This window comes from Triticum urartu, chromosome 7A, assembly GCF_056163025.1.
Source record: "Triticum urartu cultivar PI428250 chromosome 7A, HENAU_Tu73, whole genome shotgun sequence".
Taxonomy (NCBI): domain Eukaryota; kingdom Viridiplantae; phylum Streptophyta; class Magnoliopsida; order Poales; family Poaceae; genus Triticum; species Triticum urartu.
In genome coordinates, this window is record NC_141879.1 from 421,396,517 (window position 1) to 421,423,537 (window position 27,021).

General features: G+C 52.5%; 1 pseudogene; it reads right to left on the bottom strand.

Moving 5' to 3' along the window:
* Window positions 1-19,252: 19,252 nt before the first annotated feature.
* LOC147959810 (uncharacterized) lies at window positions 19,253-25,889 on the bottom strand (annotated as a pseudogene).
* Window positions 25,890-27,021: the final 1,132 nt, after the last annotated feature.

Genomic DNA, 27,021 nt, shown 5'->3' on the forward strand with positions numbered 1-27,021 from the left:
GAAGCCACCGGTGAAACCTATGGCCCCCGGGTCTCTTTCTCATATTATTTGCCTTTGCGATCTATTTTCCTTTGCCTTTATTTTCAGATCTATGAAACCAGAAATACCTTGCTGCAATTTATTCTTATTTATTTTATTTGGAGCTCGATCTATCAATCTACTACAATTTATTCACGTCCGTTTGCCAATTTCTAGCGCCGTTACCCGAAAGGGGTTGACAACCCCTTTAATATGTCGGGTTGCGAGTATTTGTTATTTGTGCGTAGGTGCCCGAGGGAGTCCTGGATTAGGGGATCCCGGGCGTCCGAGCTATTTGACGTGGGCCGGACTTGTGGGCCGTGAAGACATAAGATAGAAGGCTTCGCCCCATGTCCGGATGGACTCTCCTTGGCGTCGAAGGCAAGCTTGGCGTTCGGATATTGATAACCCACAAGTATAGGGGATCGCAACAGTTTTCAAGGGTAGAGTATTCAACCCAAATTTATTGATTCGACACAAGGGGAGCCAAAGAATATTTTCATGTATTAACAGTTGAGTTGTCAATTCAACCGCACCTGACAGACTTAATATCTGCAGCAAAGTATTTAGTAGCAAAGTAATGTGGAAGTAACGGTAACGGTGGCAAAAGTAATATTATTGGTTTTGTAGTGATTGTGATAGTGGCAACAGAAATGTAACTAAGCAAAGATCAGTATGTGAAAAGCTCATAGGCAATGGATTAGTGATGGATAATTATGTGTGATGCGATTCCTCATGCAACAGTTATAACATAGGGTGACACAGAACTAGCTCCAGTTCATCAATGTAATATAGGCATGTATTCTGAATATAGTCATACGTGCTTATGGAAAAGAACTTGCATGACATCTTTTGTCCTACCCTCCCGTGGCAGCGGGGTACTGTCGGATTTCGGGTTCCGGCAGACCCTTGAGGTTCGAACACTGGGGTGCGCACAGAGATTTCGCCTCCTACCTACTTGCACCCCTCCGCCTCGCCAAGATCTAAACTAAGGAAAGAACAACACAAGAGACGCAGGGTTTATACTGGTTTGGGCCACCGTTGTGGTGTAATACCCTACTCCAGTGTGTGGTGTGGTGGATTGCCTCTTGGGCTGATGATGATGGACAATACAAGGAAGAACAGCCTCGCGAGGGTCTGTTCTTGGTCGGGGTGATGAACTACTGGGAGGAGCTCAGTCACCTTTCTCTCTCTCCCTCCGATCTTCTCTATCCTTCCAACCCTCCGGCCCAGCTCTTTTTTACCCAGCCTCCTTTGCTCTGTGGGTGGCTGGTCCTATTTATAGAGGGCCTAGTCCTCTTCCCAAATATCGAGCGGGAAGGGAGCCAACAATGGCGGCCTAATTTGAAGGGGGACAGCTAGTATCAACTATCCTAACAAAAGTAGTCTTCGCCTGCGCAAAGCTCTGGTGATGACGCCATCTTGGGCTCCACGGTGACCTCCGTCTCGTAGTCCTCCTGGTCTTGGTCTCGTTGCACCGAAATGGCAACCTTTGCCTGGTGCCTCGGTACTCCGCGGCTGTGGTTGCCCCCTTTGCACCAAAGAGGAAGGGAGGACACTGCGCGGGCTGGCACCCGCCTGGCGCCCCCGGTCGTCATGGCTTGCGTCACGGGCACCTCGTGAGGTACCCTGCCTTGATCTCTCCACCTCCTCATGAGCCAGCCCTACGAGGCCGTGCCTGAGGAAGCTCCGCGTCGTCCGCCCCACGAGGCTTGGCCCCTCGCGAGGGTCTTGGGTTAGTGTTGGTGAAGATGGGCCGCGCTGGGCCCCCCTTTGAGCCACGCCGCAGGCCGCAGGCAGGCAAGTCTGGGGACCCCCGTTCCCAGAACGCCGACATTAGCCCCCGGGCCCAAGGCACGCCCGGACTTGGCCGTGCAGGGAGGCGGAAGGGCAAGAGCGAAGCGCCGCGGGCCCTAACAGCCTGCGGCCTTGGGCGCCGCGTGGCGGTTGATTGAACGTGGGTGTCTCCACTTCCCCATGGCGCCTCGGCAACTGCACGGATTGGACAAGTCCCTGCATGCAAAGCGGGTCATAATTTACCTGCGATCGTGGGGGCCGTTGGTTGGCCATCGCCAGTTATAAGTATGGACCGGCACGCGCCCTTCCAGTTCATCCCTCCTTGCTTCTCCTTTTCTTCATGGCCCCGTCAAGGAGGTTCTCGGTCGTAGAGAAGGGGAAGGCTCACCAGGTTGAGCCCGCCTCTACCCCACCCAAGCGCGGCAGAGGGCGCCCTTGTAAACATCCTGTGGCCACCACGGTGGCTTCCGGCGGCCGTGGAGGCGATCTTCAGCACAGCGACAGGCGGATTGCTACGGCCGGGGGGCGTGCTCCGGCTGCGCGTCCCCCTAGGCCGCGCTTTCGCGCTGCTGAAGTGCTGCCGGAGTTCATCGTGTGGTCGGCGTGGCCGACCAGCACCCGGCTTCCACTTCCTCGCTTCCTCCTTGGCGAGCTCCCGGCCGGCGCCCCGGGCGGCCTCTGGCTCCAGGCTGACGGCTGCTGCAGCCGGGCCTCATGGGTCTCACTGGAGGTCTCCGTGGCCGGGAGCCTGTTCCTGGCCCGTGGTTGGCAGACGTTTGCTCGCGCGCGTGGCCTGAGCTGTTGGTGCACCCTACACTTCAAGTTCGACGGCGATGCCACCCTCTACGTGAGGGTGTTTGGGGAAGATGGTCGCCGCGCAGGGTGTTGCCCCGAGGGTGACGACCGCGGCTGGGAACCCAGCTCCGGCGATGATGGAGAGGGCAGCGCTCATGCGGCCAGCGGCGCTCAGGGTTCCTCAAGCTTCTCCGGTTCTTCTTCAGGCGGCGACTCTTCTAGCGGTGGCCGCGGTCAGCCTCCACGCTGTCATATCTGCTTGGGAGGTGGCAACGTGTCCGCCCGCCGTCGCGCCCTGGTGAAGCGCGAGAGGGAGTCCGCCTGAGCTCCAGAGGCATCTCGGGCCTTCCCTGTGGGCCAGTGTGAGGCGAGCCGCACCGGATTTGTTCTTTCTTTTCCTTTTTCCTGCGTAACAAAGACAATAGTGTGGAGCCCCGCAGGGGCGTGTTTGGGTTATTGCTGTTAATCATCGTTTTGCTTTCGTTACCGTACCTTCCGGCTACGTGCCCGAGCATGGATAGTTCCCGGCCCCGGCCGTGGGGGGCGACCGACCCAGGCCCTTTGTTTGTGTCGCGGTGCCCGTGGGGCACGGACTGGAGGGGTGCTCCTGTAAGGGGCCCAGGTCGCGAACTCTTTGAATGACTAGGATAGGAACACTCGCGAGGGCGCTTAGCTGCCCCCCTCGCGAGGCCTTGCGCAAGAGAAATCGAGGCAGGAGAGCAAAAAGTCGAAGAACCTCAAGCCAAAGACGACAACAACTTCAATAAAACTTTGAATGAGAAGGAACAAGCCAACTGCGGAAAGCAAATGAAAAGCCGCGTCCGGCACCTAATCTAGTCTTCGACGTCTTCTCACCAGCGCAGAGCTAAGTGCTGCCACTGGACGTGGGAGGGAGCCCCAGGGCCTGAGGCCGGCGCTCCTGAGACTCCGGGGCGTGTACAGCCCCAACTCATTATTACGTGAGAGTGTCACGGGCGGCGAGCTTCACAGGCGTTGGCCTTCTTCACAGGCTCCGGGCCTTTTCCAAAATGCGATAGCTTCACAGGCATTCACCTTCTTCACAGGCTTTGGGCCTTCTACAAAACGCGATAGCTTCACAGGCATTCGCCTTCTTCATAGGCTCTGGGCCTTTTCCAAAACGCGATAGCTTCACAGGCATTCGCCTTCTTCACAGGCTCTGGGCCTTTTCCAAAACGCGATAGCTTCACAGGCATTCGCCTTCTTCACAGGCTCTAGGCCTTTTCCAAAACGCGATAGCTTCATAGGCATTCGCCTTCTTCACAGGCTCTGGGCCTTTTCCAAAACGCGATAGCTTCACAGGCATTCGCCTTCTTCACAGGCTCTGGGCCTTTTCCAAAACGTGATAGCTTCACAGGCATTTGCCTTCTTCACAGGCTCTGGGCCTTTTCAGGGGTAGAACCTCCGGAGGTGCTGGATGTTCCATGCATTCTGGACTGGCACCCCCTCCTGAGTCTCCAAGCGCGCGGAGCCGGGCCTAGAAACATGAACAACTTTGAACGGGCCCTCCCACATGGGAGAGAGCTTGTGTAGCCCCTCCCTGGAGAGAACCCGCCTGAGCACGAGGTCTCCTACCTCGAGAGTTCTGGGGCGGATGTTGCGACAGTGATATCGCCGCAGTGCTTGTTGGTACCTCGCCGCTCGTAGCGCGGTTTCTCGGCGACGTTCCTCCCCCAGCACGAGGTCCATCCCCCGCATGGCGTCCTGTTGCACCTCGTCAAATGCCAGGACCCGCGCGGAGCGACGTTTGACCTCGTGAGGGAGGACCGCTTCGGCTCCGTAGACCAGGAAGAACGGGGTCTCTCCAGTCGGCTTGGTCGCGGTTGTGCGGATGGACCACAACACAGACTAAAGCTCGTCATACCAACCTCTGCCGCAGGCCTCCAGCTTCTTCTTGAACGTCCTGGTCTTGAGGCCCCTCAGGACCTCCGCGTTGGCTCGCTCGGCCTGGCCGTTGCTTCGGGGGTGCGCCACCAAAGCGTAGCACATCTGCGTTCTAAGGTTAGCACAATATGTTTTGAAGAGGTTACTGGTGAACTGCGAACCGTTGTCCGTGATGATGCGATTCGGCACCCCGAACCGGCTCACGATGCCCTTGATGAACTTGACCGCGGAACCCGTGGGAATGGTGCGGACAGCCTCTACTTCAGCCCACTTGGTGAACTTGTCCACGGCGATGTAGAGGTAGCGGTAGCCCCCAAGCACCCGAGGAAACGGGCCCAAGATATCCAGCCCCCAGACTGCGAATGGCCACGAAAGGGGTATAGTCTGCAAGCCTCCTGCTGGCTGATGGATCTGCTTGGCGTGGAACTGGCAGGCCTCACAAGCTTTCACTAGTTCGACGGCGTCATTGAGCGCGGTGGGCCAATAAAACCCACTGCGGAACGCCTTGCCGACGAGGGTCCGTGATGATGAATGATGTCCACAATCTTCACCGTGTATATCTTCCAGTAGTTCCTTCCCTTGCTCCCTGGAGATGCAGCGCAGGATACATCGTTTGGCCGCTTCCGGTAGAGCTCTCCATCCTTGATGCAGTATGCCATGGACTGGCGTGCCACTCGCTCTGCTTCCTCCTCCTTCTCCGGCAGTGTCCCTTGCGTTAGGTAACTCCAGAGCTCCGCGATCCAACATCCCTCCTGAGGTTCCATCGTCAGGAGCAGACGTGCTCCTGAGGCCGGGCCACAGGCCGGAGCCCCTGAGGCAGGTGGCTGGGGGAGCTCCTCCCGGGGTTGAGCCGTGTTCGACAATGACGGCAGGGCTGATGGCTTGAAGAGTCGCTCCTCGAAAACGCCAGGCTCCTGAGGTAACCGCCTGGACGCCTGTTTGGCGATGTCGTCAGCCTCCTGATTGGTGCCACGGGGCACATGCTGCAACTCCAACCCCCAGAACTGCTTCTCCATCTTGCGGACCTCTGCTAGGTATGCTTCCATGTGCTCATCCTTCGGCTTGTACACCTTGTTGGAGAAATTGACAAGGAGCTGCGAATTGCCCTTGATGGTGAGGCGTTTCACCCCCAGGGCAGCCGCGGCCTTCAAGCCCGCTATTAAACCTTCATACTCCGCTATGTTGTTGGAGACCTTTTCACCTTGCTGGAAACAGAGCTGCACGGCATAATAGAGCTTGTCCCGAGTGGGCGATATAAGCACCGCCCCAGCCCCAGCGCCATGCCTGGAGAACGCCCCATCGAAGTACATGACCCAGCCTTCTGGCGCCTCGCTTCCCAGGGATAGGGACCGATCCTCGTCGGCCTTGAGGCCTGGCGCTTCCGTCCATTCTGCCACAAAATCCGCCAACGCTGCTCCCTTAATGACTCTGGTTGTGCTGAATTCGAGCTGAAACGCTTGCAGTTCTATGTTCCACTCAGCGACCCTTCCAGCTGAATTAGGGCTCCTGAGCACTCTCTCCAGGGGGTATGACAAGACGACCTTGATGGGGTGACCCTGAAAATAGTGCCGCAGCTTGCGTGAGGCCACCAGTAGCGCGAGGAGGAGTTTTTGAGGCATGGGGTACCGTGCCCTTGCATCCCGCAACACTGTGCTGACGAAGTACACTGGGTGCTCAACGAGGTGGAGTGCGTCAGTGCTGGTGGCTCCCTTCGGAGACTGTGGCGCCTCTTGAGGCAATGAGGCCTCCTGAGACTGAGACTGGCCATCTGGAAGAGGGTCCTCTTCCGCCTCTGGCGCGCCCCTCTGCGGCGGCTGATCCTCCTCAGCCGCGGCGGCGGTTTCTGTAGGCCTTCCTTGTCCCTGTTCTGCCTTGTCCTGGGCTGCTGCCGCGGTTTTGATTCGGCGCTCCTCTCTGACTGCCACCAAGGCTGCGCTGGCGGAGTAGGGAGTGGCGGCGAGGTAGAGCACCAGGGGCTCTTGAGGGCGCGGAGCCACCATGACCGGTGGGCTGGTCAGGTATCTCTTGAGATCCTGGAACGCCTTGTCGGCCTCTTCAGTCCACTCGAAGGGCCCCTTTTTCTTCATTAGCTGGAAGAAGGGCAGTGCTCGTCCCCCCAACTTGGAGATGAAGCGCCCTAGCGTGGTCACGCGCCCCGTGAGCTTCTACATTTCTCTGAGGGTCTTTGGCGGGCTCATGTCTTCCACCGCCTTGACCTTCTCCGGGTTAGCCTCGATGCCTCGGTGGGACATGAGGAAACCCAAGAGCTTGCCCGAGGGGACTCCGAACACACACTTCTCTGGGTTGAGTCGTAGGTTCACGGCGTTGAGGCTCGCGAAGGTTTCCTCCAAGTCTTGTATCAAGGTCCTGGCCTCCCGAGACTTTACCACAATGTCATCGACGTAAGCTTCAACATTCTTCCCGAGCTGCGGGCCCAAGGTGATGTGCATCAGCCGCTGGAAGGTCGCCCCTGCGTTACGCAGTCCGAATGGCATGCATGTGTAGCAGTACACCCCACACGGGTTTAGGAAGGCTGTCTTCTCGACGTCTTCTACCGCCATCTTGATCTGGTGATACCCAGAGAAGGCATCCAAGAAGCATAACAGGTCACATTCCGCAGTGGAATCGACGATCTGGTCGACGCGGGGGAGCGGGAACGGATCTTGCGGGCATGCTTTTTTGAGGTTGGTGGAGTCGACACACATGCGCTCCTTCCCTCCCTTCTTTGGCACAACGACAGGGTTGGCCAACCAATCCGGGTATCGGACCTCGCGAATGACCCCAGCGGCTTCTAATTTGCGGGTCTCTTGGACGATGAAGGCCTTCTTTTCTGTGGACTGCCGCCTTGCCTTCTGCTTCACAGGGCGCACGTTGGGACACACGTTGAGGTGATGCTCGATTACACTCCTAGGGATCCCTGCCAACTGGTCAGCCTCCCAAGCGAATACCTTCTTGTGTGCGCGCAGGAATTCGACCAGGGCCTTCTCCTGCTCGGGTTTAAGGTGGGCGCCTATGGTGAAAGTGGCGTTGGTGGATCCGTCCTCATCGACGGGTATCTGCTTGGTTTCTGCCTTGTCTTGGGTGAACAACTGTTTCTTCTTGGCGGGTGCAGCCCCCTTGGGCCCGGGGGTCTCCATGTTGGCGGGCTGTGCCGACGCCGCTGTCTTGAAGGCGAGCTTGAGCACCCGCAGCGCGTCCCCGGTGTCCCCGTGCACAGTGAGGACACCGCTACTCCCGGGCATCTTCATGAGGTTGTACGCCGGGTGCGTCACGGCCATGAACTGGGCCAACGCTGGGTAGCCGAGGATGGCGTTGTAAGGGAGGCCGATGGGGGCGATGTCGAAGTCAACCAGCTCCGTGCGGAAGTTGTCGTAGGTGCCGAAGGTTACTGGGAGCCGGATCTGTCCCAAGGAGCTGGACGACTTGCCCCCAACGCCTGAGAAGGGCCGGCTGGGTTGCAGCCGTTCCAGGGGTATGCAGAGGAGGTTGAAGGCCTCGACCGAGAGCATGCTGAGGCCCGCGCCGCCATCAATGAGGGTTCTGGTGACGGCCACCTGGCATATGGTGGGGGTGCACAGCATGGGGAGCGCACCCGAGCAGGCCGAGTTGGAGGGGTGGTCCTCCGAGCTGAAGGTCAGGCCGGTCTCGGGCGCCGCCCGGTCCAGGGGAGCCCCCTGCCGCGTGGAAGCGACGCTGACCCGGCGGATGAATGGCTTGACGTGGTGACTTGTAGGCGGCGCCTGCGAGCCGCCCAAGAGGGCCCCGACGACCGGGGGTGTTGGTGCAGCGCGATGGGCGGGGGAGAGGTTGCGGGGCTCCATGGACGCGCGGAGCGCGCGGGACGAAGAGCCAGCTGGGGTGAGCGAGGGAGTTGCGGTGCGGCCGTCTTGCCGCACGGACGGATGCTAGGACGATGCTCGCTGCTCGTTCCCGCTGGGCCAGTGGCGGCGTTGACGGCAGGTGACGGGGAACGGCAAGGACGCCCGCCGACAGGGGCAGTCTGGGCGACGCGGGAAGCGAGCGCGGCCCGGCGCTCGGTGCGGGCCCGACGAGCGTCAGACATGGGCGTGATGGTCGGAGGAGAACGGGGTGGTGGAAGACGAATCCCGGCGCACCCCTACCTGGCGCGCCAAATGTCGGATTTTGGGTTCCGGCAGACCCTTGAGGTTCGAACACTGGGGTGCGCGCGGAGATTTCGCCTCCTACCTACCTGCACCCCTCCGCCTCGCCAAGATCTAAACTAAGGAAAGAACAACACAAGAGACGTAGGGTTTATACTGGTTCGGGCCACCGTTGTGGTGTAATACCCTACTCCAGTGTGTGGTGTGGTGGATTGCCTCTTGGGCTGATGATGATGGACAATACAAGGAAGAACAGCCTCGCGAGGGTCTGTTCTTGGTAGGGGTGATGAACTGCTGGGAGGAGCTCAGTCACCTTTCTCTCTCTCCCTCCGATCTTCTCTATCCTTCCAACCCTCCGGCCCAGCTCTTTTTTACCCAGCCTCCTTTGCTCTGTGGGTGGCTGGTCCTATTTATAGAGGCCCTGGTCCTCTTCCCAAATATCAAGCGGGAAGGGAGCCAACAATGGCGGCCTAATTTGAAGGGGGACAGCTAGTATCAACTATCCTGACAAAAGTAGTCTTCGCCTGCGCAAAGCTCTGGTGATGACGCCATCTTGGGCTCCATGGTGACCTCCGTCTCGTAGTCCTCCTGGTCTTGGTCTCGTTGCACCGAAATGGCAACCTTTGCCTGGTGCCTCGGTACTCCGCGGCTGCGCTTGCCCCCTTTGCACCAAAGAGGAAGGGGGGACACTGCGCGGGCTGGCACCCGCCTGGCGCCCCCGGTCGTCATGGCTTGCGTCACGGGCACCTCGTGAGGTACCCTGCCTTGATCTCTCCGCCTCCTCGTGAGCCAGCCTGATGAGGCCGTGCCTGAGGAAGCTCCGCATCGTCTGCCCCGCGAGGCTTGGCCCCTCGCGAGGGTCTTGGGTTAGTGTTGGTGAAGATGGGCCGCGCTGGGCCCCCCTTTGAGCCATGCCACAGGCCGCAGGCAGGCAAGTCTGGGGACCCCCGTTCCCAGAACGCCGACAGGTACTATTGGAAACTAAGGGATATTAAGGCCTCCTTTTAATAGCGTACCGGACCAAAGCATTAACACTTAGTGAATACATGAACTCCTCAAACTACGGTCATCACCGGGAGTGGTCCCGATTATTGTCACTTCGGGGTTACCTGATCATAACACATAGTAGGTGACTATTGACTTGCAAAATAGGATCAAGAACTCACATATATTCATGAAAACATAATAGGTTCAGATCTGAAATCATGGCACTCGGGCCCTAGTGACAAGCATTAAGCATAGCAAAGTCATAGCAACATCAATCTCAGAACATAATGGATACTAGGGATCAAACCCTAACAAAACTAACTCGATTACATGATAATCTCATCCAACCCATCACCGTCCAGCAAGCCTACGATGGAATTACTCACACATGGCGGTGAGCATACTGAAATTGGTGATGGAGGAAGGTTGATGATGATGATGGTGACGGATTCCCCTCTCCGGAGCCCCGAACGGACTCTAGATCAGCCCCCCGAGAGAGATTAGGGTTGGCGGTGGCTTCGTATCATAAAACGCCATGAATCCATCTCACTGTTTTTTCTCCTCGAATGTGAATATATAGAGTTGGAGTTGAGGTCGGTGGAGCCTCAGGGGGCCCACAAGACAGGGGGCACGCCCCAGGGGGGTGGGCGCGCCCCCACCTGATGAAGCTATGTACCTAGGGTAGGGTCATGGACCTGTCCAAACTGCCCTACCGAAGGACATCTCTAGAAGAAATCACCTTTCAATCGACTTGGAAGTGTGTCACTCGACAGACTCGGAGACACTCGACCAAGACCAAACCACTCGACGGCCAGGAGACCTAAAGGCACTCCGCACGCTAACGGTCGGTTATTAAGTAGCTTTTATGATCATCACAACACTTTATTAAGGGCGTTACCAGTAATGCCCGACCTTAATGTATTTAAAACCCTGCATAACTGAGGGCCGGAGGGGTCTGGCGAACTATATATAAGCCACCCCCTCCTCAGTGTAAAGGGTTCGCACCCCTGTAAACCATACACGCATAATCCAGTCGACCGCCTCCGGGCTCCGAGACGTAGGGCTATTACTTCCTCCGAGAAGAGCTTGAACTCGTAAACCTCGTGTGCTTACAACTTCTCCATAGCTAAGATCTTGCCTCTCCATACTTACCCCCCTACATTACTGTCAGACTTAGAACCACGACCGTTGGCGCCCACCGTGGGGCAGGTGTTTTAGCGATTTGTTGGAGGAGTTGCGATCTTTTCCGATCCGAATCATCATGGTTTCTGGCGAAGTTTTGGTGGAGGGCCGCGAGATCCATCTCGGCGCGCTCACGTTCATCGCCGATGACTCCGCTTGGCTTCAGGAGGCTCCGCTCGACGCGGACGCGCTCCTTGTCCACGGGGCGACGCACTTTCGCACGTGCGTCCGCGGCATCCTTTTGCGGCAACCGTCGACCCCCTACCGGTCGGCTCCTGTGTTGTCCTCCCTCCCTGTTTCCTGCCGGTGCAAGCGCTCCGGTCGGTCAAGACTTCAGCGGTGGGTGAGACACGTTGTGGCACGCCAGTCGGCCGCCCCTCAAGTCGCGGCGATCGAGCCCGATGAATCCCTCTACAGCCTGTTCGATCTGTCGACTGGCTCCGCAGAGACCGCATCCGAGTGCGACAATAGCGATCTGGCGGCGGAGGTTCTGATGGTCGATGGACCGCCCTGTCCTCCCGGTTTTCCCCGCACCGACTGAGGTGCAGGTGGAGGCGACCCGTCGCGTCCCCATGAGGAATATCTCCCCGAGCCTCTCACGTCGCTGCAGAGAGAAGAACTTCATCGCCGGAACATGGATGCACTGCACACTCCTATCGTTGGAGAAACCCCCGAGGCTCGTGCCTTGGAGGACGCGCGCCTAGCAAACTTGGCCGAGCGCACTCGACTGGAGAACCTCCAGCGAGCACTCGACGAGCGTGCGCGACAACGGGTTCCAGAATCCAGTCGACGTCAGCTCTTTCCGCCCCCGCAGGTATATCGAACTCCGATTCAGAATTTAGCAGCCGCAGCCCGTATAGCAGAATCGATTCAGCCTTCCCAGTCGGAGGCTAGCAGAGGCTTGCTGCAGATCACAGCGTTACTCCGGGCAGCAGGAGACCAGAATTCCGCTGTCTCTCAGTCGCGGAACAGGATTCATAGCAGATCCGTTGCTGCAGACACAATCCAGTCGGCTCATAGCCCAAGATCGCCCCCGAGGCGTGAGGGATGTGGGGACCGGCGTAATCAGTATGGGAACCGTGAGCAATATGATCACCGATTCGATCGTGACGATCGACGTCGAGTGCCCACCCGTCCCCCGAGGAGCGGGTCCTATGCGCCTCGACAGCAGGATGACAGGCGCCCTTGTAGTGTTGGGCGAAGGATTCCAGTCGACTCCAGGGAGCCAGGCTTTGATGCGAGATCCATTCTCGTTCAAGGTTTGGTCGACAGGAACAGAGCTCACCGAGAAGGTCACGACAGAGATGCACCTACCAGCAGCAGAGCACATGTTTCAAGGCCAGAGTGCTTTAGTAGAGCCATCAGGGCCACTGTGATTCCTCCCAACTTCAGGTTGGTGACTGGAGTCAGTAAGTTCACTGGTGAGTCCAAGCCCGATACTTGGCTTGAAGACTACCGAGTGGCCGTCCAGATTGGCGGCGGCAATGATGGAGTGGCCATGAAGCACCTGCCTCTCATGTTGGAGGGCTCGGCCAGAGCGTGGCTGAACCAGTTAGCCCCCAGCAGCATTTACACTTGGGAAGATCTCGCCCGAGTGTTTGTCACCACATTTGAAGGAACATGCAAGCGACCGACAGGGCTGACTGAACTGCGGTCTTGCGTGCAGAAGCTGAATGAAACTTTGAGGGATTACATCCAGAGATGGATCACGTTACATCACACGGTACAGAATGTGCCTAACCACCAAGCAGTCTGTGCCTTCAAAGAAGGCGTCAAGTATAGAGAACTGAATCTGAAATTCGGTCGGACCGGAGATATGTCTCTGAATCGTATGATGGAGATTGCCACCAAGTACGCTAATGGTGAAGATGAAGGTCGACTCAGGAGTGGCAAGCTCAAGTCAGTCGCTCAAGAAACTGGAGGAAATTCCAATCGGAAACAGAAGCGGAAAGCTGAGCCAGCTGCTCATGGGGAAGCCTTGGCTGTAACCCAAGGAAAGTTTAAAGGGAAACCCAAAGGACCTTGGAACCCCAAGAAAGTTAAAGACCAGGACGGAAATGATGTGTTGGATTTTCCATATCTCGTCCACACCAAGAAAGATGAAGAGGGTAATTTCATTTACCCGAAACATACCACTCGACAGTGTCAACTCTTGATCCAGCAGTTCCAGGGCAAGCAGCCCAAAGATAAGGAAAAGGAGTCGGACAAAGTTGAGGACAAGGAATATAGTGACGATGGATACCCCCAGGTCAATTCCACCCTGATGATTTTTGCTGATGTTGAAAGAAAAAGTCGACTGAAAGTTATCAACCGAGAGGTGAATATGGTTGCTCCGGCGACACCCAGTTATCTGAAGTGGTCTCAGACTGCCATAACATTCGACCGGTCCGATCACCCAACGCACATCACCACCCCTGGGAGGCAAGCTTTGGTGGTCGACCCAGTTGTTGAAGGCACTCGACTGACCAAAGTCTTGATGGATGGTGGCAGTGGTTTGAACATATTATATGCTGAGACATTGAAAGGGATGGGCATTCCGATGTCCAGACTCAGTACCAGCAACATGAGTTTCCATGGAGTCATTCCTGGGAAGAAGGCTGAATCACTCGGCCAGATTGCTCTTGATGTGGTTTTCGGTGATTCCAAGAATTATCGCAAAGAAAAGTTGACGTTTGAAGTTGTAGACTTCCAGAGTGCCTATAACGCTATTTTGGACAGGCCGGCTTATGCACGCTTCATGGCTCGACCATGTTATGTGTATCTCAAACTGAAGATGCCTGGCCCCAAAGGTGTGATCACTATTACGGGCTATCGGAAGAAAGCGGAAGAATGTTTTCAGAAAGGTTCAAAGATCGCTGATGCTCAGATGGCAGTGGTGGAGCTGCAGGAATACCAGAAGACTGCAGACCCGAGTGATTTGTTGCGAGCCAAGAAGCCCGCTATAGAATCAGCTTTTCAGTCGTCTGGCGAAACGAAGACAGCTCACATCCACCCGACCGATCCCAGCGCCGCTCCAACTCATATCTCAACAACACTCGACTCCAAATAGGAAGAAGCGCTCATCCAGTTCCTTCGTGAGAACTGGGACATTTTCGCATGGAAGCCTTCTGACATGCCGGGTGTTCCCAGGGAGCTGGCTGAGCACCGCCTAAGAGTCGACTCAAAAGTAAAACCTGTCAAGGAACATCTCCGACAGTCCGCCGTCCAGAATAGAAAGGCTATTGGCGAAGAGGTGGCTCGGCTCTTAGCAGCGGAGTTCATCCAAGAAATCTGCCACTCCGAGTGGCTCGCCGACGTTGTCATGGTCCCCAAGAAGGACAAGTCACTTCGCATGTGCATTAACTTTAAACATATCAATCGAGCCTGCCCGAAAGATCATTTTCCTCTCCCCCGCATCGATCAGATAGTCGACTCAACTGCGGGATGTGAGCAACTGTCTTTTTTAGACGCCTATTCCGGGTACCATCAGATCCGTCTGTATGGACCTGACGAGATCAAAACAGCTTTTATCACTCCATTCGGGTTCTTCTGTTATGTTACCATGCTATTCAGCCTCAAGAATGCCGGAGCCACATTCATGAGGATGATTCAGAAGTGTTTGCTCACTCAAATCAGTCGGAATGTGGAAGCATACATGGATGACATTGTGGTCAAGTCACGGAAGGGTTCCGACCTGCTGGCTGACCTTGCTGAAACCTTTGCCAACCTCAGGAGGTATGATATAAAGCTTAATCCATCAAAGTGCACATTCGGAGTTCCTGGCGGAAATTACTTGGTTTTCTCGTTTCCGAACGGGGAATCGACACCAATCCAGAAAAAGTCGGTACTATACTCCGAATGAAAAGTCCTGTGCGAGTGCACGACGTCCAGAAGCTTACTGGTTGCTTGGCCGCTTTAAGTCGATTCATATCTCGTCTTGGTGAAAAGGCATTGACTCTTTACCGATTGATGAAGAAGTCCGACAAGTTCGAGTGGACTCCCGAAGCTGATGCAGCGTTTGCAGAGCTCAAAGCTCTGCTCTCCACCCAGCCAGTGCTTGCTGCCCCAATCAGCACGGAGCCTTTGCTGCTTTACATTGCAGCCACGGGACAAGTCGTCAGTACGGTACTTACGGTCGAGCGGGAAGAAGAAGGAAAAGCCTTCAAAGTTCAGCACCCAGTATATTATATTTCTGAAGTTTTGACCCCGTCGAAGCAAAGATATCCTCATTATCAGAAGCTTGTATATGGGATTTATATGACCACAAAGAAAGTTGCTCACTACTTCTCTGATCATTCCATTATAGTCGTCAGCGACGCTCCATTGTCAGAGATCCTGCATAACAGAGATGCAACTGGTCGAGTGGCAAAATGGGCGATTGAACTCCTTCCTCTAGATATCAAGTTCGAGGCAAAGAAAGCTATCAAGTCCCAGGCAATAGCAGATTTCGTCGCCGAGTGGATTGAACAGCAACTACCGACTCAGGTTCACTCGGAGCATTGAACTATGTTCTTCGATGGTTCCAAAATGCTGAATGGTTCTGGTGCCGGGGTGGTGTTGGTCTCCCCCCGAGGAGATAAGCTCAGATATGTTCTTCAAATCCACTTTGATTCCTCCAATAACGAGGCAGAATATGAAGCATTATATGGGTTGCGCATGGCCATTTCACTCGGCGTCCGTCGCCTCATGGTCTATGGCGACTCAGATTTGGTGGTTAATCAGGTGATGAAGGAATGGGACGTCAGAAGTCCAGCCATGACTGGTTATTGCAATGCAGTGAGAAAGCTGGAGAAGAAATTCGAGGGGTTAGAGCTTCATCACATCCCCCGACTGAAAAATCAAGCAGCTGATGATTTGGCAAAAATAGGTTCCAAAAGAGAAGCCATTCCCAACAATGTGTTTTTGGAACACATCCACACACCATCAGTTCAGGAGGATCCCTTCACTGAAGAGGTCCCGCAGCCAAAAAGTGCCACTGATCCGACTGAAGTTGAAGTTCCAGCTGTGGTCGACCTGATCATGGAAGTCTTGGTCATCACTCCCGACTGGACAGTACCGTACATCGCGTACATCCTAAGGAAAGAACTCCCAGAGGACAAAGAAGAGGCTCGACAGATCGTCCGTCGATCCAAGGCCTTTACAGTCATAAAGGGACAGTTGTATAGGAAAGCGCGACTGGAGTCAGTCAGAAGTGTATAACACCAGAAGAAGGTCAGATGATCCTTGACGATATCCACTCGGGGACCTGTGGTCATCATGCGTCCTCTTGGACCATTGTGGCTAAAGCATACCGAGCAGGATTTTACTGGCCAAGGGCCAATGAAATGGCAAAAGAGATAGTCGACAAATGTGAAGGATGTCAGTATTACTCCAATATGTCGCACAAGCCCGCGTCAGCTCTGAAAACCATTCCACTCGTCTGGCCCTGCGCTGTTTGGGGGCTGGACATGGTTGGACCACTGAAAACGGGCAGGAGCGGCTTCACTCATGTGCTAGTAGCAGTCGGCAAGTTCACCAAATGGATTGAAGCTAAGCCTATCAAGAATCTTGATGCTTCCACTGCTATCAGTTTCATCAGAGAGTTGATATTCAGATATGAAGTTCCGCACGACATCATCACTGACAATGGGTCAAACTTCGATTCCGACAAATTCAGGGCCTTTTGCGCCTCTCAGGGCACACGAGTCGACTATGCTTCGGTCGCCCACCCTCAGTCGAATGGACAGGCGGAAAGAGCAAACGGCCTAATTATCAAAGGAATGAAACCTCGATTGATGCGCGATCTCAAGCACGCAGCAGGTGCATGGGTCGACGAGCTTCCATCAGTTCGTTGGGGATTGAGGACGACCCCGAACCGATCGACCGGAAGAACCCCATTCTTTCTGGTCTATGGAGCCGAAGCAGTCTTGCCAAGTGACATGCTTCACAACGCCCCTCGAGTCGAGCTCTACTCTGAAGAAGAAGTAGAACAAGCCCGGCAGGACGCAGTCAACCTCCTGGAAGAAGAAAGAGAAATGGCCATGATCCGATCGACCATCTATCAGCAAGACTTGCGTCGATTCCATGCCAAAAATGTGAAGAGTCGAGCCTTCCAAGAAGGAGACTTAGTCCTCCGAGTGGATCAGCAGAAACCACACAAACTCGCTCCTACTTGGGAAGGCCCCTTCATAGTCACTAGAGTCCTCCACAATGGAGCGTATCACCTCTATAATGTCGATCGCCAGATTGATGAGCCACGAGCCTGGAATGCGGAGCTACTCCGCCCCTTTTATACTTGAATTCTCACTCAGATGAGATGTAATAAGAAAAAAACTCCTGTGGTTTATTTATCAAAGAAAAGAGCATTATAATTTTCCCAGTGATTGTTATTGTTTTTGTTTGTGTAAGAAATCCCCCGGTGGGTGGCTTAGCTGCGAATCCGCTTCGCCTAAGTTTGTAAAAACAATTTCCTACCGAGTGGTGAGCCAGCCTCCCACTCGGGGGCTTAGCTGCGAACCCATTTCGCCTAAGTATTTAAAAATCCTACCGAGTGGAGAGCAATCCTCCCACTCGGGGGCTTAGCTGCAGTCCAGTACTCGCCTAAGTTTTCTCACTCGGAGACTTAGCTGCAGTCCGGCACTCGCCTAAGTTTGAAAAAATCCTACCGAGTGGAGAGCAATCCTCCCGCTTGGGGGCTTAGCTGCAGTCAAGTACTCGCCTAAGTTTTCTCACTCGGAGACTTAGCTGTAGTCCGGCACTCGCCTAAGTTTGAAAAAATCCTACCGAGTGGAGAGCAATCCTCCCACTCAGGGGCTTAGCTGCAGTCCAGTACTCGCCTAAGTTTTCTCACTCGGAGACTTAGCTGCAGTCCGGCACTCGCCTAAGTTTGAAAAAATCCTACCGAGTGGAGAGAAATCCTCCCGCGCGGGGGCTTAGCTGCAGTCCAGTACTCGCCTAAGTTTTCTCACTCGGAGACTTAGCTGCAGTCCAGCACTCGCCTAAGTTTGAAAAACCCTACCGAGTGGAGAGCAATCCTCCCAGTCGGGGGCTTAGCTGCAGTCCAGTACTCACCTAAGTTCTCTCACTCGGAGACTTAGCTGCAGTCCGACACTCGCCTAAGTTTGAAAAATCCTACCGAGTGGAGAGCAATCCTCCCACTCGGGGGCTTAGCTGCAGTCCAGTACTCACCTAAGTTTTCTCACTCGGAGACTTAGCTGCAGTCCGGCACTCGCCTAAGTTTGAAAAATCCTACCGAGTGGAGAGCAATCCTCCCACTCGGGGGCTTAGCTGCAGTCCAGTACTCGCCTAAGTATCTGAAAATCCTACCGAGTGGTGAACGACCCTCCTACTCGGGGGCTTAGCTGCAGTCCAAGTACTCGCCTAAGTACAAGACACATCCCACTCTGCAGTGACGAGGTGCAGGTCGACTGTCACCTTCTCCTTGGGAGCTTCGCCACAAATACAACGTGCGCTCCATCCCGCTCTGCAGTAACAAGGTGCAGGTCGACTGCCACCTTCTCCTTGGGAGCTTTGCCACATATACAACATGCACTCCATCCTGCTCTGCAGTAACGAGGTGCAGGTCGACTGTCACCTTCTCCTCGGGAGCTTCACCACAAATACAACGTGCGCTCCATCCCGCTCTGCAGTAACAAAGGTCGACTACCACCTCCTCCTTGGGGAGCTTCGCCACAAATACAACGAGCGCTCCATCGCCGACCCGCAAGGACGACGAGGTGCAGGTCGACTGCTACCTTCTCCTTCGGAGCTGTGCCACAAATACAAAAGTTGTCTCGAATGAAGAACGATTTCCACTCGACGGGGGATTCATGAAGATATTCAACGATAAACGAAGTTCAGATAAATCCTAAAGGTTCCGGACCACAGATCGAAGTGCTCGGGCATTCAGCCCGAAAGAGTTTAATGGTTACAAAAACCACTCGGCATTCCGAGGCAAATTTAAGGTGAGGCATAAAAGTTTGTTCACTCCGCAGGAGGAGGGCTGGCAGGCTCGATGAACTCGTCCAAGTCAACGCCGTCGGCGATCCGGGTGGCTACAGCGATGAAAGTCTCCATAAAAGATCAGAAGTCATGCTTCTGGGTGTTGGCAACCTTGATTGCTGCCAGCTTATCTTGTCGCACCTCCTAGCAATGGACGCGAACCAAAGACAGAGCCACATCAGTGCCACACCGGGCAGAAGACTTCTTCCACTCCTGCACTCGGTCAGGGATTTCGTTAAGTCGAGTCATCAGGGACTCAAGATCATTTTGGAGCGTGGCCTCTGGCCAAAGTGCCGGGTTGATCTGTGACATGGCGATCTTCAGTCGAGCCAAGTAGTCCACGACACCGTCGATGCGGGATTCCAGTCGGAGCAGATTCATGGCAGTTTCATCTTTCACGGGAGAATTGATTGGATCCAAACCTGGTTCGATTTGCCCAGTCTCCTCCTCGAAGTTCTGGCAAAACTCTGCATTCACGATCTAAGGGTAAGTCAATTTTCATACGCTGAGTCAACACAAAAAAATCAGTCGGAACAAAATGTGCACCTTCAAGCTTGATGAACAACTTCTTGGCAAGGCTCCTCAGATAGCTCTCCAGATCGTCCCTCCTGCGAGCGATGCCTTCCATCTTCTCGCATAGGTTGAGGTTCTCCTTCTTCCAGCGCGAGCACTCCTTGTTGGCTTCGTTCAGAGCAGATTTCAGCTTGGTATTCTCTTCTTCCAACTGGCCGACCGAAGCCAGTTTCTGTTCAGCCAGAATGGTTCTGTCGTCAGCTTCCTTTCGAGCAGCAGCCAAATCCCGATCCTTCTTCATCAGAGCTTCTCTTAGTTTTTCTGCAAAGAAACGATGCTTGATTCAGAAAGAGCGGAAGGGTACTCAAGCCTAAGATGGACCAGTCGACAAACTCGTCTTACCAGTGGCGCCGTCCTTGACCTTTTGCAGCTCTGTCTTGGCCAGCTCCAAGTCAAGGTTCAGTTGGATCTGCTGTCTCTCCAAATCAGCAAAGCGAGCTCCAAGATCACAAGATTTCTGAAATTAAAGAGGAGAAGTTATTTTACAACGAAAAACGACAAAGACAATAAGTACTAAGACTACGGTCAATTGCCCGCAGTCCACCATAGTCTCGGGGACTACACCCAGTGGGTGCACTTGGCGTGCCCCCACCGGTTCTGATCCCACTCGACCAGATCGAGTGGAAGAGACAAACTACCAATTCGGTTTACACTCGACAAAATACAAAGACTACAGTCGACTGCCAGCAGTCAACCGTAGTCTCGGGGACTACACCTAGTGGGTGCACTCAGCGTGCCCCCACTAGTTCAAAAATTCAATCGACGCACCTAGTGGGTGTACAGATGCAAAGATTTTCGGAAAGAGTCTTCAAATAGCATATCCTAACAGAACAAGCGGTGACCAACTAACCTGAACGTTGCTCTGGAGAGCCGAGCTGGCATCATAGGCGCCCTGGCTGGCGTCTCGCACCGTCTTCATCTTCTCCATCATAATGCCCGCCTGGCGTATGGCTTCCTTGGCAGCATTCACTTCGTCCTCTGGGACATGATGGGTCGCAAAAACTGAAGGCGGGTCGACAGGGGCCTGAGCAGTCGACGAGGAAGGCAAGGCACTCGACAATGGCACGACGAAGGTAACAGAACCCCGATTGGCATCGCCAGCGTCCTGAACGACTGGCTCCGCCCTCGGCGTCGATTGTGGCACCTCGCTCGCAGGAGCTTGCCTATTTTTCCTCGTCAAAGGCCTCTCGGGCTCTTCATCATCATCATCAGGGAGGTCAATAATGTTAGGAGCTGTTCAAAGTTCAATCGACAAAATCGCATCACCCAATGGTACACATTGCAGTTGAATCAACCAAAATAAAGACAGAATGGCAGAAATCATACCCAGATTAGAAGTGACCGCATCCTCCATCACCTCATCATTGTCCCTGTAAGCTGAGGTCCCGGAAGTAGCAGCGCTGCCAGCTCCAAAGTTTGTCCGGTTAAAACAAGAAAAACAAACAGCACAGGGCGTCGAGTGAAGATAAAAGGAGACACTCACACAGAAGCGACGGGGATGTCAATCTTAATCTTCGGCAACGCCTTCCGAAGCTTCGGCTCTACGACTTTGGGGTGCTTTGACGCTTTTCCAGTCGGAGTTGGCGAAGAGGTCCGAGGACGCTTTGAAGACTGACCAGCTTGAGCAATCGCCTTTTCACGGGCGCTCGGTCGTTCTTGGTCAAGTTTGGACCGCCTCTCCCTGCGAGGAGGCGACTCGACTTATTCTTCGTCACTTGGATCGTCGCTTTCTTCGTCCCCTCCACCGTTAGAATCCCATTCGCCACTGTCGCCGCCGCTCGCCTCTCCTTCCGGGTCCTGCTCTTGCTCCCCGTTGGGCATTGAATACATTTCAATAATGGCCTGAAAGAAAGCAGGGAGAAAAAAGTCAGTCGACTTAGTATAGGCAGCTGCGCAAGTGAATTCGGAATACAAACAAAGGCTCAGAATCGGACCTTCTCTGGTACATGAGAGTGGTCGAATGGAGGAACTCTCCTGGCTCCCCTGGGGTTGTCCTTGTTTCCGGTCATGCCCGACAGCCACTTCTCCAGTGTGTCGTCATCGACCTCCTCCGGGTGAATCCGAGTGGAGTCTTCAAGACCCGAATACATCCACATCAGATGGTCTCGGGCTTGAAGAGGCTGGATGCGCCGCTGAAGGAAGACCTCCAAGAGATCCATACCGGTGACCCCGTCACGGATAAGCTGGACCACTCGCTCTACCAGCACCCTCACCCGCGCCTTCTCCTCTGGGAGCACCTTCAAAGGGGAGGGTTTCCTCACTCGGTCCATGGTGAAAGGAGGGAGGCCAGTCGACTGCCCTGGCGTCGACTGGTCTTTGCGGTAAAACCAGGTCGACTGCCATCCGCGAACTGAGTCGGGAAGAATCATGGCCGGAAAGGAACTTTTCCCTCTCATCTGAACACCAAGACCCCCACACATCTGAATCACTTGAGTCCTCTCGTCACTCGGATTGGCCTTTTTCACCGTCTGGGAGCGACAAGTGAAAATGTGCTTGAAAAGGCCCCAGTGAGGCCGACAACCCAGGAAATTCTCACACAAAGAAACGAAAGTGGCGAGATAAACGATTGTGTTGGGAGTGAAGTGGTGGAGTTGTGCCCCAAAGAAGTTCAGAAATCCCCGAAAGAAAGGGTGAGGAGGCAAGGAAAATCCACGGTCGACGTGGGTGGCAAGGAGAATGCGCTCACCCTCCCGAGGTTGCGGCTCGGATTCCTTCCCCGGAAGCCGCGCTGATTCATAGGGGATCAGCCCTCCTTCGGCTAGGTCGTCGAGGTCTTCTTGGGTGATCGTTGAGCGGATCCAGTCGCCCTGGATCCAGCCCTTCGGCAGGTCGGTTCGCGAGGAGGATCCGCCCCGACTGGTCGCCTTCCCCTTCGACCTCGCCGTCGCCTTCTTTGCCCGCTCCAGAGCCGCCGTCTTCTCCTTCCCCATCATCGCCGGCGAGACGTGTACGGAGCGGTGGCGCTAGGGCGAGAGCGAGCGCGGCGAGGGAGCGTGAAGAGGAGAAGAGATAATGGGGACGCACTGTTCGAGAGACCCCGGTCCGACGCCTTATATGAGGCCGCTTCCGAGTGGCTGACTGGTAGGCCCGGGCGGCCCTGTCAAATCCCGTAACAATCGCGCGCGCGATACATGGAGAAAAAGGTGGCGCGGGAATCGAGGCGGCTCCGCTCTATCACATCCGATTACTGCGGCCTCCCCCGTCCCGCGCGCTTCCCAAAATTCGGATCCCGCGAAATCTGTGGGCAGCAGAACAACTTGTCAGACCGAAGATCTCCTCCGCACCGTCACTCGGAGCCTTTCAAGTAAAGGAACTCACTCGACAAAAAACTAAGAATGGATCAAGGCGACTGAAAAGGAAGTTGCTGTCATCACTCAGGTTCATTGATCCGAAACCAGATATGCTCATGGCATGAAAAATGAGTCGGGGAAATTCTCAACTCCTTCCCCACTCAAACCTCGATCCATTCGGGGGCTAATGATGAAGCTATGTACCTAGGGTAGGGTCATGGACCTGTCCAAACTGCCCTACCCAAGGACATCTCTAGAAGAAATCACCTTTCAATCGACTTGGAAGTGTTCCACTCGACAGACTCGGAGACACTCGACCAAGAAGCGATCACTCGACCAAGACCAAACCACTCGACGGCCAGGAGACCTAAAGGCACTCTGCACACTAACGGTTGGTTATTAAGTAGCTTTTATGATCATCATAGCACTTTATTAAGGGCATTACCAGTAACGCCCGACCTTAATGTATTTAAAACCCTGCATAACTGCGGGCCGGAGGGGTCCGGCGAACTCTATATAAGCCACCCCCTCCTCAGTGTAAAGGGTTCGCACCCCTGTAAACCATACACGCATAATCCAGTTGACCGCCTCCGGGCTCCGAGATGTAGGGCTATTACTTCCTCCGAGAAGGGCCTGAACACGTAAACCTCGTGTGCTTACAACTTCTCCATAGCTAAGATCTTGCCTCTCCATACTTACCCCCCCTACATTACTATCAGACTTAGAACCACGACACCACCCTCGTGGACAGGGGGTGACCCCCTGGTGTTGATTCTTTCACCAGTATTTTTTATAAATTCCAAAAATATTCTCCGTGAAGTTTCAGGTCTTTCTGAAAACTTTTATTTCTGCACAAAAATAACACCATGGCAATTCTGCTGAAAACATCGTCAGTCCAGGTTAGTCCCATTCAAATCATGCAAGTTAGAGTCCAAAACAAGGTCAAAAGTGTTTGGAAAAGTAGATCCGATGGAGACGTATTAGATATGAAGATTCCTTTCTCTGTAAACCGACTCTGTACAAACCCTAGCCCCCTCCGGTTTCTTTCAATGGAGCATGGTATAGTTGGTACTCCTGGATCTCCAAGTTTAAAAGTATAATTAGCAAGCATGGTGAAAATTTCAGCTTCCGGTATCTTTCTTTTATTTGTAACAATATATTTCATGTACTTAGCATAAGGATTCATTTTAAGCATATCAGTCAAACGCATACACAGAAAGATAGGTCTAATCATTTCAGCAAAGCGCTTAAAATCCTCATCATCCTTTTTCTTGGATGGTTTAGGAGGAAAAGGCATGGGTTTCTGAACCCATGGTTCTCTTTCTTTTCCGTGCTTCCTAGCAACGAAGTCTCTCTTATCATAACGTTGATTCTTTGATTGTGGGTTATCAAGATCAACAACAGGTTCAACCTCTCTATCATTGTTATTGCTAGGTTGAGCATCATCATGAACATCATCATTAATATTATCACTAGGTTCATGTTCATTACCAGATTGTGTCTCAGCATCAGAAATAGAAATATCATTGGGATTCTCAGGTGTATCAACGACGGGTTCACTAGAAGCATGCAAAGTCCTATCATTTTTCTTTTTCTTCTTCTTAGAAGAACTAGGTGCATCAACATTAGTTCTCTGAGAAGCTTGCTCAATTCTCTTAGGGTGGCCCTCAGGATACAAAGGTTCCTGAGTCATTTTACCCCCTCTAGTCACAACTCTAACAACATTTTCATTTTTCTTATTATTTAATTCATTGAGCAAATCATTCTGAGCTTTAAGTACTTGTTCTACTTGAGTGGTAACCATAGAAGCATGTTTACTAATAAGTTTAAGCTCACCTTTAACTCTAGACATATAATCACTCAAGTGTTCAATCATATAAGCATTACATTTCAATTGTCTACCAACATAAGCATTGAAGTTTTCTTGCTTAACAATAAAATTATGAAACTCATCCAAGCATTGGCTAGCAGACTTATTACGAGGAATATCACCTTCATCAAATCTATAGAGAGAATTTACCTTTACTACCTGTGTCGGGTTATCAAGACCATGTATTTCTTCAATAGGTGGTAAATTCTTAACATCTTCAGCTTTAATACCCTTTTCTTTCATAGATTTCTTTGCCTCTTGTATATCTTCAGGGCTGAGAAATAGAATACCCCTTTTCTTCAGCTTTGGCTTAGGAGTTGGTTCAGGAAGTGTCCAATCATTTTCATTACTCAACATATTATTCAATAGCAATTCAGCTTGATCAACAGTTCTTTCCTTGAATACACAACCAGCAAAACTATCCAGGTGGTCTCTGGAAGCATCGGTTAGTCCATTATAAAAGATATGAAGTATTACATTTTTATTGAGAGGATGATCAGGCAAAGCATTAAGTAATCAGACAAGCCTCCCCCAATCTTGTGGGAGACTCTCTTCTTCAATTTACACAAAATTATATATTTCCCTTAAGGCAGCTTGTTTGTTATGAGCGGGGAAGTATTTATCAGAGAAATAATAAATCATATTCTGGGGACTACGCACATAGCCAGGATCAAGAGAATTAAACCATGTTTTAGCATCACCCTTTAATGAGAACGGAAATAACTTAAGGATATAGTAGTAATGAATTTTTTCCTCATTAGTGAACAGGGTGGCTATATCATTTAATTTAGTAAGATGTGCCACAACAGTTTCAGATTCATAGCCTTAAAAAGGATCAGATTCAACCTAAATAATTAACTCAGTATCGACAGAGAAATCATAATCCTTATTAGAAATACAGATAGGGGAAGTAGCAAAACCAGGGTCATATTTCATTTTAGCATTCAAAGACTTTTCTTTTAGCTTAGCTAAAAGTTTCTTAAGATCGTATCTATCATTGCAAGCTAAAAAATCTCTAGCAGTTTCTTCATCCATAACATAACCCTCAGGCACAACAGGCAATTCATATCTAGGGGGAGAATCTTCATCATCACTTTTATCAATATTATCAGTTTCAATAATTTCATTCTCTCTAACCCTAGCAAGTTGTTCATCAAGAAATTCACCTAATGGCACAATATTATCAAGCATAGAAGTAGTTTCATCATAAGCATCATGCATAGCAGAAGTGGCATCATCAATAACATGCGACATATCAGAATGAATAGCAGGAGTAGGTGTCGCAAGTTTACTCATAATAGAAGGTGAATCAAGTACAGATCTAGATGGCAGTTCCTTACCTCCCCTCGTAGTTGAGGGGAAAATCTTGGTTCTTTCATCTTTCAAGTTCTTCATAGTGATCAATAGATATACATCCCAAGTGACTCAAAGAATAGAGCTATGCTCCCCAGCAACGGCGCGAGAAAATAGTCTTGATAACCCACAAGTATAGGGGATCGCAATAGTTTTCGAGGGTAGAGTATTCAACCCAAATTTATTGATTTGGCACATGGGGAGCCAAAGAATATTCTCAAGTATTAACAGTTGAGTTGTCAATTCAACCGCACCTACAAGAATTAATATCTGCAGCAAAGTATTTAGTAGCAAAGTAATAAGGAAGTAACGGTAACGGTGGCAAAAGTAACAATATTGGTTTTGTAGTGATTGTGACAGTGGCAATGGAAAAGTAACTAAGCAAAGATCAATATGTGAAAAGCTCGTAGGTAATGGATCAGTGATGGATAATTATGTTGGATGCGATTCCTCATGCAACAGTTATAACATAGGGTGACACAGAACTAGCTCCAGTTCATCAATGTAATGTAGGCATGTATTCTGAATATTGTCATATGTGCTTACGGAAAAGAACTTGCATGACATCTTTTGTGCTACCCTCCCGTGGCAGCGGGTTCCTATTGGAAACTAAGGGATATTAAGGCCTCCTTTTAATAGAGTACCAGAACAAATCATTAACACTTAGTGAATACATGAACTCCTCAAACTACGGTCATCACCGGGAGTGGTCTTGATTATTGTCACTTCGGGGTTACAGGATCATAACACATAGTAGGTCACTATTGACTTGCAAAATAGGATCAAGAACTCATATATATTCATGAAACCATAATAGGTTCAGATCTGAAATCATGGCACTCGGGCCCAAGTGACAAGCATTAAGCATATCCAAGTCATAGCAACATCAATCTCACAACATAATGGATACTAGGGATCAAACCCTAACAAAACTAACTCGATTACATGATAAATCTCATCCAATCCATCACCGTCCAGCAAGCCTATGATGGAATTACTCACGCACGGCGGTGAGCATACCGAAATTGGTGATGGAGGAAGGTTGATGATGACGATGGCGACGAATTCCCCTCTTCGGAGCCCCGAACGGACTCCAGATCAGCCCCCCGAGAGAGATTAGGGCTTGGTGGCGGCTTTGTATCGTAAAACGCGATGAATCCTTTCTCCCTGATTT